This window comes from Eptatretus burgeri, chromosome 11 (genome assembly GCF_056783735.1).
Source record: "Eptatretus burgeri isolate ZD-2024b chromosome 11, Ebu_testis_v1, whole genome shotgun sequence".
NCBI classification, from domain to species: domain Eukaryota; kingdom Metazoa; phylum Chordata; class Myxini; order Myxiniformes; family Myxinidae; genus Eptatretus; species Eptatretus burgeri.
Window position 1 is genome coordinate 69,351,944 of NC_140971.1, and position 12,976 is coordinate 69,364,919.

General features: G+C 44.8%; 1 protein-coding gene across 3 annotated transcripts in view; it reads left to right on the forward strand.

Annotated features, from left to right (window-relative positions):
• Positions 1-3,822: 3,822 nt before the first annotated feature.
• Positions 3,823-12,976, forward strand: part of LOC147017312 (tumor necrosis factor receptor superfamily member 6-like) — a 62,556-nt gene continuing 53,402 nt past the window's right edge. The window contains exons 1-2 of one of the 3 annotated variants that reach the window (XM_085846833.1): positions 3,823-4,131; positions 6,211-6,329. The gene's annotated coding sequence lies outside the window, so the exon portion shown is untranslated. Of the gene's footprint in view, positions 4,132-6,210; positions 6,330-7,779; positions 7,830-12,976 lie in introns of those variants that run through there. The other 2 variants (XM_085846831.1, XM_085846832.1) reach the window with 2 other exon arrangements.

The following is a 12,976-nucleotide window of genomic DNA, read 5'->3' on the forward strand; positions in this document are numbered from 1 at the left end:
ACGCCATAAAAATATTGGTGTCCACGGTCTGCAAATGGACTCGTGACCTTTGGAGTTATCCAAGGGTTACGACCTTCAATTCCGGGTGTTCAGTGGGAGATGGCCCAACTGCTCTGTCTCGCGGTTGTTATCACCACCGGAACCTGGCACCACAACAGCACCACTTCAATGGTTTTGTCTTTTGGCAACCCAGTCCTTCCCCCAAAGTTTTTCCTTGGGTATCAAGTCTTCACTGTTTGGGAATATATTCCAGCACCTTTACATGTTCCAAGTTCCACAAGTTTGGTCATTGTGCTCCAGCCTGTAGGGGCAAACAACGCTGCAGAAAACCGATGTGGATATCTACATTATATAAGATGGGTTCATTGGTTTTATCACCCACGTGATTATGTACATTATATAAGATGGTTTATTGGTTTTATCACCCACGTGGATATGTACATTATATAAGATGGTTTATTGGTTTTATCACCCACGTGGATATGTACATTATATAAGATGGTTCATTGGTTTTATCACCCACGTGATTATGTACATTATATAAGATGGCTTATTGGTTTTATCATCCACGTGATTATGTACATTATATAAGATGGTTTATTGGTTTTATCACCCACGTGGATATGTACATTATATAAGATGGTTTATTGGTTTTATCATCCACGTGATTATGTACATTATATAAGATGGCTTATTGGTTTTATCACCCACGTGATAATGTACATTATATAAGATGGTTTATTGGTTTTATCATCCACGTGGATATGTACATTATATAAGATGGTTTATTGGTTTTATCACCCACGTGGATATGTACATTATATAAGATGGTTCATTGGTTTTATCATCCACGTGATTATGTACATTATATAAGATGGGTTTATTGGTTTTATCACCCACGTGATAATGTACATTATATAAGATGGTTTATTGGTTTTATCACCCACGTGGATATGTACATTATATAAGATGGTTCATTGGTTTTATCATCCACGTGATTATGTACATTATATAAGATGGGTTTATTGGTTTTATCACCCACGTGATTATGTACATTATATAAGATGGGTTTATTGTTTTTGTCACCCACGTGGATATGTACATTATATAAGATGGGTTTATTGGTTTTGTCACCCACGTGGATATGTACATTATATAAGATGGTTTATTGGTTTTATCACCCACGTGGATATGTACATTATATAAGATGGTTTATTGGTTTTATCACCCACGTGATTATGTACATTATATAAGATGGGTTTATTGGTTTTATCATCCACGTGATTATGTACATTATATAAGATGGGTTTATTGGTTTTATCACCCACGTGATTATGTACATTATATAAGATGGGTTTATTGGTTTTATCACCCACGTGATTATGTACATTATATAAGATGGGTTTATTGGTTTTATCACCCACGTGATTATGTACATTATATAAGATGGTTTATTGGTTTTATCACCCACGTGATTATGTACATTATATAAGATGGTTCATTGGTTTTATCACCCACGTGGACATGTACATTATATAAGATGGGTTTATTGGTTTTATCACCCACGTGATTATGTACATTATATAAGATGGTTCATTGGTTTTATCACCCACGTGGACATGTACATTATATAAGATGGTTTATTGGTTTTATCATCCACGTGATTATGTACATTATATAAGATGGTTTATTGGTTTTATCACCCACGTGATTATGTACATTATATAAGATGGTTTATTGGTTTTATCATCCACGTGATTATGTACATTATATAAGATGGGTTTATTGGTTTTATCACCCACGTGATTATGTACATTATATAAGATGGGTTTATTGGTTTTATCACCCACGTGATTATGTACATTATATAAGATGGGTTTATTGGTTTTATCACCCACGTGATTATGTACATTATATAAGATGGGTTTATTGGTTTTATCACCCACGTGATTATGTACATTATATAAGATGGGTTTATTGGTTTTATCACCCACGTGATTATGTACATTATATAAGATGGTTCATTGGTTTTATCACCCACGTGGACATGTACATTATATAAGATGGGTTTATTGGTTTTATCACCCACGTGATTATGTACATTATATAAGATGGTTCATTGGTTTTATCACCCACGTGGACATGTACATTATATAAGATGGTTTATTGGTTTTATCATCCACGTGATTATGTACATTATATAAGATGGTTTATTGGTTTTATCACCCACGTGATTATGTACATTATATAAGATGGTTTATTGGTTTTATCATCCACGTGATTATGTACATTATATAAGATGGGTTTATTGGTTTTATCACCCACGTGATTATGTACATTATATAAGATGGGTTTATTGGTTTTATCACCCACGTGATTATGTACATTATATAAGATGGTTTTATTGGTTTTATCACCCACGTGATTATGTACATTATATAAGATGGTTCATTGGTTTTATCACCCACGTGGACATGTACATTATATAAGATGGTTTATTGGTTTTATCATCCACGTGATTATGTACATTATATAAGATGGGTTTATTGGTTTTATCACCCACGTGATTATGTACATTATATAAGATGGGTTTATTGGTTTTATCACCCACGTGATTATGTACATTATATAAGATGGTTTTATTGGTTTTATCACCCACGTGATTATGTACATTATATAAGATGGGTTTATTGGTTTTATCACCCACGTGATTATGTACATTATATAAGATGGTTTATTGGTTTTATCACCCACGTGATTATGTACATTATATAAGATGGTTTTATTGGTTTTATCACCCACGTGATTATGTACATTATATAAGATGGTTCATTGGTTTTATCACCCACGTGGACATGTACATTATATAAGATGGTTTATTGGTTTTATCATCCACGTGATTATGTACATTATATAAGATGGTTTATTGGTTTTATCACCCACGTGATTATGTACATTATATAAGATGGTTTATTGGTTTTATCACCCACGTGATTATGTACATTATATAAGATGGTTTATTGGTTTTATCACCCACGTGATTATGTACATTATATAAGATGGGTTTATTGGTTTTATCACCCACGTGATTATGTACATTATATAAGATGGTTTATTGGTTTTATGTCCCAAGTGGTGAATTGTACCCTATAGCTGAAACACGGAACAGATCTGAAAAAATCCATATTATTTCCTCTGCAGTGTCAGACATCTTGGTTTGGGTTTGGAGGAGTTTTCTTTCAAGTTGATCAACAAAATATTCAACCAATGGATCCATAAACACAGAGGGATGAACTCCAAACATTCCCAGGATTCCCGGTCTGATTCATCCACATCATCCAATGATTTACACGACGTTTCCCTCCTCATGGGGGAAGTTTATTAAATTCATCAGCGATCTCACATCCACACTCGATATAATCCATTGGTTATTGAAGTAACCTGGTTTAAAATCCCCAACACATTTAAGATTACCGGTTACATCCCTCAATGTATTCTCTGGACAAGTGAACTGGTTAAATACACTTTACCAAGTAAACCACACGTAACCTCGACTCTTTAAATGGATCCGAAAATTAATTACTGAAATGGGGGGGGGGGGGACAGTATGAAATATATATTATGTTATCATCATCATCATTATATTGTTCGTTGTTGGTTGTAACCGTGACATGGGGACCGGGGGGGGGGGGTTGGTGGAACCTCGTGGGTCTGAAAACGAGAATAAACAAGAGTTGTTCGACCACATTTCCTCGTAATGACTTGTTCGAACACGCTGTGTGAGAGTCCGTCCCGTTTGAGACTTCGCGCCGTGTGAGACTATGCCCAGTTTGATACCACGTCACCGTGTTCGAGCCGCGCTGTGTGACACAACTCCCCGTGTGAGAACACGCTGTGTGACACAACTCCCCGTGTGAGAACACGCTGTGTGACACAACTCACCGTGTTCGAGCCGCGCTGTGTGACACAACTCCCCGTGTGAGAACACGCTGTGTGACACAACTCCCCGTGTGAGAGTTCTGTCGGTCTTGTTCGTTCTGGAGTTGAAGATAATGGCTTCCAAATAGGGTTTATGTTTGATAATTCACGGAGCTGTTCGTCGGTGCTCGGTTGGATCAGGATGTATAAAAGGTAATTTATTATAATACTTTACATTACAAAGCTGTTTAACTCTGGATTTATTATGTTAATCTTTATTGTTTTGGATTGTATAAGATCGTGATCGATGAGAAACGCTGCGATTTCTTTGTTTAATGAGGGGAGGGGAGGACGAGGTATTATGTAGAGGGAGGGGGGGGACAAGGTATTATGGGGAGGGAGGGGGGACGAGGTATTATGTAGAGGGAGGGGGGACGAGGTATTATGGGGAGGCAGGGGGGACGAGGTATTATGTAGAGGGAGGGGGACGAGGTATTATGGGGAGGGAGGGGGGACGAGGTATTATGGGGGGAGGAGACAAGGTATTATTGGGAGCGAGGGGGACGAGGTATTATGGGGAGGGAGGGGGGACGAGGTATTATGGGGAGGGAGGGGGGACCAGGTATTATGGGGAGGGAGGGGGGACCAGGTATTATGGGGAGGGAGGGGGGACGAGGTGTTATGGGAAGGGAGGGGACGAGGTATTATGGGGAGGGAGGGGGACCAGATATTATGGGGAGGGAGGGGGACCAGGTATTATGGGGAGGGAGGGGGACCAGGTATTATGTGGAGGGAGGGGGACGAGGTATTATTGGGAGCGAGGGGGGACGAGGTATTATGGGGAGGGAGGGGGGACGAGGTATTATGGGGAGGGAGGGGGACGAGGTATTATGGGGAGGGAGGGGGACGAGGTATTATGGGGGAGGAGACAAGGTATTATTGGGAGCGAGGGGGACGAGGTATTATGGGGAGGGAGGGGGACGAGGTATTATGGGGAGGGAGGGGGGACCAGGTATTATGGGGAGGGAGGGGGGACCAGGTATTATGGGGAGGGAGGGGGACGAGGTGTTATGGGAAGGGAGGGGACGAGGTATTATGGGGAGGGAGGGGGGACCAGATATTATGGGGAGGGAGGGGGGACCAGGTATTATGGGGAGGGAGGGGGGACCAGGTATTATGTGGAGGGAGGGGGACGAGGTATTATGGGGAGGGAGGGGGACGAGGTATTATGTAGAGGGAGGGGGGACGAGGTATTATGGGGAGGGAGGGGGGACGAGGTATTATGGGGGGAGGAGACAAGGTATTATTGGGAGCGAGGGGGACGAGGTATTATGGGGAGGGAGGGGGACCAGGTATTATGGGGAGGGAGGGGGACCAGGTATTATGGGGAGGGAGGGGGACCAGGTATTATGGGGAGGGAGGGGGGACGAGGTATTATGGGAAGGGAGGGGACGAGGTATTATGGGGAGGGAGGGGGACCAGATATTATGGGGAGGGAGGGGGGACCAGGTATTATGGGGAGGGAGGGGGGACCAGGTATTATGTGGAGGGAGGGGGGACGAGGTATTATGGGAAGGGAGGGGGACGAGGTATTATGGGGAGGGAGGGGGAACCAGGTATTATGGGGAGGGAGGGGGGACGAGGTATTATGGGGAGGGAGGGGGACCAGGTATTATGGGGAGGGAGGGGGGACGAGGTATTATGGGGAGCGAGGGGCGACCAGGTATTATAGGGAGGGAGGGGGACGAGGTATTATGGGGAGGGAGGGGGGACGAGGTATTATGGGGAGGGAGGGGGAACCAGGTATTATGGGGAGGGAGGGGGGACGAGGTATTATGGGGAGGGAGGGGGGACCAGGTATTATGGGGAGGGAGGGGGGACGAGGTATTATGGGGAGCGAGGGGGGACCAGGTATTATGGGGAGGGAGGGGGGACCAGGTATTATGGGGAGGGAGGGGGGACCAGGTATTATGGGGAGGGAGGGGGGACGAGGTATTATGGGGAGGGAGGGGGGGACCATATTCAACGAATGGATCCATAAACACAGAGGGACGGACTCCAAACATTCCCAGGATTCCTGGGCTGATTCATCCAATAATTTACACGAAGTTTACCTGCCTATTATTATTAGACTCCTGTGTGTCACAAGACCCTGTCTTAGACACGAACTTCTGTAATAATATTATTATTATTAGACCCCTTTCTGTCCGTTTGTTTGTCGGTTGTAAAATCGAAGATTTTTCAAGTATATTGATCAGTCATTTTGTTATTCCGTCTGTTTGTCACCGACAGATCACAATTTTAAACCGATCTTCACGAAACTTCATCACACGGTCGAGTTTATCATAACGAAGAAGCCCACTGGTTTTTGAGGTCAAAAGGTCAACACAAGCCCAAGATCAGCGACGAAGGTGAGGTTTCTAAAATCCTCAATTTTCATGCAATTGACTTGTAATTTGAAGAGGATTTATAATTCAAGTCACTGGATTCAAAACCTAATTATTTTCTAGGTCCACATCTGCCAAAAGGTCAACATCGTCCGAATTTCTAAAATCCTCAATTTTCATCTGATTGACTTGAAAGTTGAAGATGATTTGCATATTTGGTCATTCAATTCAACCACCAATTATTTTTCATGTCAAACTTGTTTTATGCATTTTGCAAGTATCTTCTCGGCACAACGTCGTCTTCTTTGTTTTTCTGTTTGTTTGTGTGCAAAACATCTCAACACGTTGTGGACAGATCTGGATGAAACTTGATGGGGAGGTTGGGTGTGTGACAAGGATGAATTGATTTGATTTTGGTGAAGATCCGAATCAGGATCGGGATACGAGATTTATTTTTATTTTTATTTTTTTAATTAAAATGGAATATATTTTTTTTAATGTTAATTTAAAATTTGAATTTTAAATTTAATTGAGAGATCGGGCTAAAACCGATATATTTCTTGCGCCTGATATGCTCTCTTGGATCAGGCATTGCATGGTGGAGGGATGTGATGTGCTCCACCAAGTGCCCTTCTAGTTGTTCCTGCTGTGACAGACAAGATACACATGAAATACAATGTAAATCTAATACACAGTGTTTCCTCCATTTAAAAAAAACCAAATGCATTGTGGCAAGTTTCTGTCCTGTTGATGAATCCTTGTGTTGTCCTCTGGACCTTTACGTCATCTATCCGGTCTTGATGTAAGTGACATATATTGCCTCTGAATTTAACTGCAGTTGCTTCGTAGCGTTTCAGAAGCAGGTTTCCACCCGATGGAGAAATTGGAATGGGCGCTCTGCTTGGCAGGAAGTAGCATGGCAGTCACCTGGAGAGTTTCTCCACCTGGGGGTAAAGAGGCCACATATCAGGTGATATCGCAGTCAGTGCTCCCCAAGCATCGAAAACAGTTTGGGGTGGAAATTCTGCCGGAACACTTTCAATTGGAAGATACACACCAATACGATTTTTATCCCTTCAGCAGTTAACTGTTGTTTCCAAACACTGATGTACTGCCAACCCAGTAGTTGATGCTGTGTTCAGTAGCTCATCTCGCTGCTGAAGGGCTGTCTACAATTTTAAAGGATGCTCGTCTGTAGTGCTCGGGGGGGGGGGGTCGGGGGGGCACCTGTGCGCACCCCCCTAAACCCCTCCCCTCCCATCAAAAGCTATCGGTTTTTTTCATCTGTATGAAGGTGTATATAACCGAAGATGTGATCTTGAAATGTGGGATCACCCGATATTCTTGACACCACAGGTGATGTTGTCCGCAGCATTCAATGTGGAACTGATTTGTACCATTCAGTTTGTTCCCATGGTGGACACTTGATGATTAACGAATTACCGGACTCATTTGTCATCGTAGATGTTTCTTCTCTCCTCACCATTAATGAACCAAGAAGTGGAATGGTATACCAAATATCAGGTAATCCAGAGTCCCAATCATTGTGTTTGAATTTGACACTCAGTGTTTTCAAGACTCAAGAACATGCTTGTTTGACCGTGGGAAATTCTCCAAGGTGTACAATAGGAATCGAGTGTGTTGGAGAAGGAGCTTTGTTTATATGAGTGATTCACATCGTCGAGAATGATGAACACGTCGAGAATGATGAACACAAATGTTCAGCTGATGGCAAAACCATAATTCTGATCGAATGCCACTTCTATGTGAGACCTTGTTCAATATGTCAGACCTTGTTCAATATGTCAGCGGTATTGATTTGTTTTGATCATGATGTCATTTATTTCATTATATGTAATATCTGCTATTTATTCCATTGGATTTTTATGATGAGACAATAATTAAAATAATGATTGAGTTTTGAGAACTTCTTTTCAAATGTGTAAGAGCGTTATTGTCTATATTACAAATCGTCTTTATAATCTATGACAGAAGGAAACAACCACAAAAAATGCTCCTCTCTCTCCGCTCGGAGAAATTACTGTATATTTTTCAGTGCAATGTAAATTTCCCCCTCACAACCTAAAATCATGGATCCGTGCCTGGCCACACTGGATTATTACCATGGTAACTTGGAGAGGTACTGGTGTATTTCTTCAGGGGCCTTCTGAAACGTGGTAACTTTATGGGGTCCAGCGAAAGTGAATTCCTGATAGTTTTTTTAATTCTGATTTATTTATTTTTGTATACACTGTCGAGGCTCCTATGAGAGCCAAGACACATAATGTATAACAAGAGGAGAGCAGAAGACAAGAGGGGTGGAAGAGGGAAGGCAAAGACAGTGGGAAACAGAGACATGAGGAGATCTGTGGAAGGGAGAGGGATGAGGCTGTGTACACAGGGGAAACAAAATGGACACTACAGGAACTTTCAGGAAGGAAAGCAGGGAATTTGAAGGAGGTGAGTTTGGGGTGGATTAGCGGGGGTAGAAGGGGGGGAAGATAAGAGATGGTGGTGAACAGCTGTTTTGAAGACCTGGAGGGAAGAGTGGGATTGAAGAGAGTGCGGGATCATCTGTTTCAATCTGAAAAATAATCCATTTTCATCCAATTGACCTGAGCTTTGATGAAGATCGTCAATTTTAATCTTTATGAAATTGGCAATTTGATGTATCCATGGCAACCTTTAGAGAGGGGTTGGGTGGATGGTGCAAGTATCGTGCTCTGCACGACGTCTTTTTCTTGTTTGTCTATTTGTCTGTCTGTGTGCACGATATCTCAAATTATGGACGGATTCAGATGAAACTTGGCGGACACGTTGGTTGTGTCACAAGGACGAATTGATTCGATTTTGGTGAAGATCCGGATCTGGATACGAGAATAATTTAATTTTAAAATTGATTCTTCACCATTGAGAGATAGGGCCAAAAACGATATGGTCCTGTACAGCATGATATTTCAAAAATTTATTGGGCCCGATATGTTCTCATGGATCAGGCATTATGTGGTGGAGGTATGTGCTCTCCCGAGTGCCCTTCTGGTATATATTTACTTTTCCATTGCAAGTTGATGTCAACATATTGTTACGGCTGTGGAAATTCGCAATACACCATAAAGGGTCCTGAGATCAGTTATGACTATAAGTATCTGTGTAGTTAGATTTCCCCACCGTTGTTTAAAGGGGATTTCCGTGTTCACCGGGCTGTGATCCTTTGAGTTAGCCGTTTTTCTTTTCTCTCACATTATTTTGGACCAATCATCCTCCAACAACCAAATTGCCACCACCAACATCATTCCCAAACAACTACAACTCAAACACCACCACCTTCACCTCTTTAACTCCACAACTCCACCCCGCAAACATCGCTTCACCGCCATTCTCAAACGACGCCCGCCACCAACCAAATCGCCACCACCAACACCCTACTCAAAGCACTGCAGCAAACTCCCACCACCTCCGCCTTTCTACCGAACGTCGTGCCATGGGTTGTGAATGGGTTCCTTTCGCTCGAAAAGCGGATCAGGAATGATTCACGCCCACTTTTCTTCCATCCAATGGCTGAGCATCGGGTGGTGTGGCCCCGCCTCCGAACCCGCTGTGATCCAGAAATTTGCATATACGCCCCTCACCCGGCCTATATAAGCGTGAGCACGGCACAGCTCGTGGCAGTAGGAGTGGCGGTGGAGAAGTGGCAGCAGCAGCAGTCAAGTGGCAGTCTGGAGAGTCGGGAGACGGGGCAGTCAAGTGGCAGTCAAGTCTGGAGTCGGTGGAGTGGAAGTCAAGCAGTGTCGGCGGGGCAGTCAAGTCGAGTGCAGAGTCGGCAGTGCAGTGTGTCGGTGTCGGCAGTCTGGAGAGTCGGGAGACGGAGCTCGAAGCCGACGGGGAGCGCCGGAGAGGGCTCGCCGGCCACGCCAGGGGCACGAAGCCAGGTGCAGCTAAGCTGACATCGCGGCTTTCCCACCATCGCGCCACGAGGGCGCGGGTGAGACCCTTCAGTCTCGTGGACCTGGCCGCTCATCCAGGTTCCACGCACATTTGGTCCACGAACCTGTCTGCCACCCTTGCCTTTGAGGGTGGCTTTTTCCTTTGCTTTTGTGTAAATGCTTGTGGTGGCGCCGTCTTATAAGTAGAATTGTCTAAGTGTGCGTGTGGAATAAAGACTTTATTCGGTTGTAGCGCTTCATTTGCTTGCTTCACTGTACATACGTGCCTGAATTACTGTTTGGCTGTAAAATATGTGCTTGTCTGAGTGTGCAATAAATGTGCTTGTCGAACTGTTCCCCGTCGTGTTGCGTTCTTTCCCTTGTTTGAAAGTTCCATCTTGCATCACGGAAGGAATTGGTAGAGGGGTGTAAGCACCCGGTAAATAATCACGTCCGTCGGGGCCGGTGATAACACTGCTCGGTTATCACTGAAGCACGGAACGGACCGCTTTAGCGGTTCGTGTCCTTGGCGGCCAGCGGCGAGGTATGATCGCCTGGTTAACTACCCGCGCAGGTATTTAGGTAGGTCGAGTTTGGCGAACAACCCTATCCTGCGCGGGTGGCCGATTGGCACGATTGTGGTGTGGTCGAAAGACCCACCCGTGACTGGCTCCTGGCGGTAGTTCCAAGGAGGGTCACGACTGAATTGTCCGTTCCGGTGGGCGATGCGGTCGCGATTTGAGTTACGTGGCCGATCGCACGCCGGGCGGACCAAAATTCATAACACTGGTGTACAGGAGTGTGCGATTCAAATCCACCTCGGTCTCCAACTAAATTTACGGCGATCGGACCAGGGGTGTGCGAAGCAACCCCGTTCCCCCCCAAATTACGAGCAAGCCAAATTAATTTCTTCCGAGAAATAAGATGGAGTTTCGAGGTGAGCGGGTGCCGTGGGTAGAAATGAATATGTGTAGTAATGTAGAATCCATGGCCCGGGACAGTACTTGTAATTTTAATCCATAGGGGAGCTCAACCCCATATTCTGTGCACGAACTTTGCTGGCAAACGGAATCGCAAAATGGTGGCACAAGGCGTGAGCAGGCCGCTATTAATGGCGCAACGAACGGCACGACACGAGGCGAGCGCTCCCCACAACCGTTTCAAACCACATGGGCATGGCAGGCGAGGCAGTCGGACATTGACGGGCTTCGGAAACAATTGGAGGAAGAATGGAAAAAAAACCAGAGGAGGAAAGACGGAAATACAAGTTGGAATTGGAGCAACTGAAGGGTGAGGTAGGAAGAGGCAATCGGGACAGAAAAAGCTTGGAAGAGAAGGTAAAAAGTGAACAGGAATATCAGAAACAATTGAAAGAAGAAGCAAGGTTGGAGTATGATGAGATGAGCAGGAAAAGGGATAAGATGTGCAAGGAAAGGGATGAAGAGAGTGAGGAAAAATGGAAAATAGCTTCTGAGTTACAGAAACACCAAAACAAAGAGATGGAATTACAAAACGAGTTGAGGATGGTGAGGGAAGAACAACTGAAGCAGAAAGGAGAAATCAGGCGATTGAAGGACACAACGAGATTGGAGAGGGAAGAACGAGAGGAACAATGGGATAGAAAACAAAAAGAACATGAAGCCGAGGTTGACCAATTGGAAGAAAAGGCAAGGCTGGAGTGTGAGGAGATAGACAAAGAACAGAGAATGAAACACAAAAGGGAAATTAACCAAATGAAGAAAACCACGAAACTGGAGAAGGAAGGACAGGAGAGGAAACAAGGAAGAGTAATGAGAGAGCAGCGAATGAAACAAAGGAAGGAAATGAGCCAATTGAAAGAAACGATGAGATTGGAGAATGAAGAGAAGGAGAAACTGTGGGGTAGAAAACAAGAACAATGTAAGTTTGAAATTGAACAACTAAAACGGAGAGCAAGATTGGAGTCAGCGGAGATTGAGGAGCTCCGGAGGGAGAAGGAACAGCTGATGGGGCTCAGAGAGGAAGAAGGACTAAGATGGGAAGGAAAAAGGAGCCAGAAGGAAAGAGAAAAAATAGAGGAGAGACTGCACGATAAGGATGGGGTTGGGGACGAGCACACACATTGAGGTAGTGGAGGATCATGAGGGTGAGCTGGCGGACTGTTTTGTCACCCGGTGCGAGCAGCTGGATAGCCTCCTTCGGGAATGGAGGGAGACGCTATTCTCCCTTGAAGCTGATCACGACCAGGTGGGTTCGGTCGTGTCAAGCGAGGTAGAGGGGGCGACTGCTGCGAACGGGTGCACACAGAGCTTGGGGGGTATGGAGGCCCCGGGAGCCCTAGAGGTGAAGCGAATCCCCAGCGTGGTTGTCCCGGTGTGTGTGGTGAAAGCTGTGAGTGCGCCCCCGTGTGTGAGTGGTGTGGTCACTAGTGTGCCGGGGTGCGTGCTTCCCAGCACACCGGGTGTGAGTGAGATACCGCGTGTGAGTGTCACCGCGTGTGCGAGTGAGCGGCCGAGTGTGAGAGGAACAGCGTGTGTGAGGTCGCTGTATGTGAGGGAGATGACCATGGGCATGCGGGAACATGCAACCGCATGTCCCGGTATGAGTGTAATGATGAGGTGTGTGAGTCTCGTGACACGTGGGAGTGCGTGTGTTGAATGGAGACGACGACGGGGACAGGTGAAAGACAAAGGCCGAGTAGCAGCCGTAGCTGCATTGGGGACCGCGCCGGGTTTACCCTGCATCGAGCGCGAGGTTCGTGCCGTGCAG